This window comes from Arachis stenosperma, chromosome 7, assembly GCF_014773155.1.
Source record: "Arachis stenosperma cultivar V10309 chromosome 7, arast.V10309.gnm1.PFL2, whole genome shotgun sequence".
Classification (NCBI taxonomy): domain Eukaryota; kingdom Viridiplantae; phylum Streptophyta; class Magnoliopsida; order Fabales; family Fabaceae; genus Arachis; species Arachis stenosperma.
The window spans coordinates 74,274,965-74,277,592 of record NC_080383.1 but is presented as its reverse complement, the minus strand read 5'-3'; the positions used below and the strand labels follow the sequence as shown (position 1 = coordinate 74,277,592).

At 43.4% G+C, this 2,628-nt stretch overlaps 1 non-coding gene across 1 annotated transcript; it reads left to right on the top strand.

Annotated features, from left to right (window-relative positions):
- The first annotated feature begins 2,231 nt into the window (after positions 1 to 2,231).
- On the top strand, positions 2,232 to 2,339 carry LOC130942496 (small nucleolar RNA R71). The gene has a single exon (XR_009071064.1). It is a non-coding gene; the product is annotated as a small nucleolar RNA R71 (small nucleolar RNA).
- Positions 2,340 to 2,628: the final 289 nt, after the last annotated feature.

The window sequence follows — 2,628 nt, the reverse complement described above, 5'->3', positions numbered from 1 at the left end:
ATTTGATAGGTGAGGGGTTTTTGGGGAAGAGGTGTTGAGGTGATTGGTGAATGGGGGAAGAAGAGAGAGAGTGATGGTGGGGTCCTGTGGGGTCCACAGATCCTGTGGTGTCAAGGAAAAGTCATCCCTGCACCAATTGGCACTCAAAATCACGTTTTGAGGCATTTCTGGCGTTAAACGCCGGGCTGGTGCCCATTCCTGGCGTTTAACGCCAGGTTCTAGCCCTTTTCTGGCGTTTAACGCCAGTCTGGTGCCCCTTTCTGGCGTTAAACGCCCAGAATGGTGCCAGACTGGGCGTTAAACGCCCAACTGCTAGGCTTACTGGCGTTTAAACGCCAGCAGCATCTTCCTCCAGGGTGTGCTATTTTTCTTCCTGTTTTTCATTCTGTTTTTGCTTTTTTCATTGTTTTTATGACTTCTTATGATCATCAACCTACAAAAAAGATAAAATAACAAAAGAAAATAATTAATTATAAAACATTGGGTTGCCTCCCAACAAGCGCTTCTTTAATGTCATTAGCTTGACAGAGGGCTCTCATGGAGCCTCAGAAATGCTCAGAACCGTGTTGAAACCTCCCAACACCAAACTTAGAGTTTGAATGTGGGGTTTCAACACCAAACTTAGAGTTTGGTTGTAGCCTCCCAACACCAAACTTAGAGTTTGACTGTGGGGGCTCTGTTTGGCTCTGTTTTGAGAGGAGCTCTTCATGCTTCCTCTCCATGATGACAGAGGGATATCCTTGGGCCTTAAACACCAAGGATTTTTCATTCACTTGAATGATTAACTCTCCTCTGTCAACATCAATCACAGCCTTTGCTGTGGCTAGGAAGGGTCTGCCAAGGATGATGGATTCATCCATGCACTTCCCAGTCTCTAGGACTATGAAATCAGTAGGAATGTACTGGTCTTCAACTTTAACCAGAACATCCTCTACAAGTCCATGGGCTTGTTTTCTTGAGTTGTCTGCCATCTCTAATGAGATTCTTGCAGCTTGCACCTCTAAGATCCCTAATTTCTCCATTACAGAGAGGGGCATGAGGTTCACACTTGACCCTAAGTCACACAGGGCCTTCTTGAAGGTCATGGTGCCTATGGTACAAGGTATAGAAAACTTCCCAGGATCCTGCCTCTTTTGAGGCAGTTTCTGCCTAGACAAGTCATCCAGTTCTTTGGTGAGCAAGGGAGGTTCATCCTCCCAAGTCTCATTTCCAAATAACTTGTCATTTAGTTTCATGATTGCTCCAAGGTATTTAGCAACTTGCTCTTCAGTAACATACTCATCCTCTTCAGAGGAAAAATACTCATCAGAGCTCATGAATGGCAGAAGTAAGTCCAATGGAATCTCTATGGTCTCATTTTGAGCCTCAGATTCCCAAGGTTCCTCATTGAGGAACTCAGAGGAGAGTGGTGCACGCCCACTGGGGTCTTTCTCAGTGGCGTCTTCTTCCTCTCTTTCCTCTCCATATTCGGCCATGTTGATGGCCTTGCACTCTCCTTTTGGATTTTCTGTATTACTTGGGAGAGTACTAGGAGGGAGTTCAGTAACTTTCTTGCTCAGCTGACCCACTTGTCCTTCCAAATTTCTGATGCAGGACCTTGTTTCATTCATGAAACTTTGAGTGGTCTTTATTAGATCAGAGACCATTGTTGCTAAGTCAGAAGTATTCTGCTTAGAACTCTCTGTCTGTTGCTGAGAAGATGATGGAAAAGGCTTGCCATTGCTAAACCTGTTTCTTCCACCATTATTGTTATTGAAACCTTGTTGAGGTCTCTCTTGATTCTTCCATGAGAGATTTGGGTGATTTCTCCATGAAGAATTGTAGGTATTTCCATAGGGTTCTCCTAGGTAATTCACCTCTTCCATGGAAGGGTTCTCAGGATCATAAGCTTCTTCCTCAGATGAAGCATCCTTTGTACTGTTTGGTGCATTTTGCATTCCAGACAGACTTTGAGAAATCAAATTGACTTGTTGAGTCAATATCTTGTTCTGAGCCAATATGGCATTCAGAGTGTCAATCTCAAGAACTCCTTTCTTCTGACTAGTCCCATTGTTCACAGGATTCCTTTCAGAAGTGTACATGAATTGGTTATTTGCAACCATTTCAATCAATTCTTGAGCTTCTGCAGGCGTCTTCTTCAGATGAAGAGATCCTCCAGCAGAGCTATCCAAGGACATCTTAGATAGTTCAGAGAGACCATCATAGAAAATACCTATGATGCTCCATTCAGAAAGCATGTCTGAAGGACATCTTCTGATTAATTGTTTGTATCTTTCCCAAGCTTCATAGAGGGATTCTCCATCCTTCTGTCTGAAGGTTTGGACTTCCACTCTAAGCTTACTCCATCTTTGTGGTGGAAAGAACTTTGCCAAGAAGGCATTGACTAGCTTTTCCCAAGAGTCCAGGCTTTCTTTAGGTTGAGAATCCAACCATATTCTAGCTCTGTCTCTTACAGCAAAAGGGAATAGCATCAGTCTATAGACCTCAGGGTTAACCCCATTAGTCTTGACTGTGTCACAGATTTGCAAGAATTCAGCTAAAAACTGATGAGGATCTTCCATTGGAAGTCCATGGAACTTGCAATTCTGTTGCATTAGAGAAACTAATTGAGGCTTAAGCTCAAAGTTG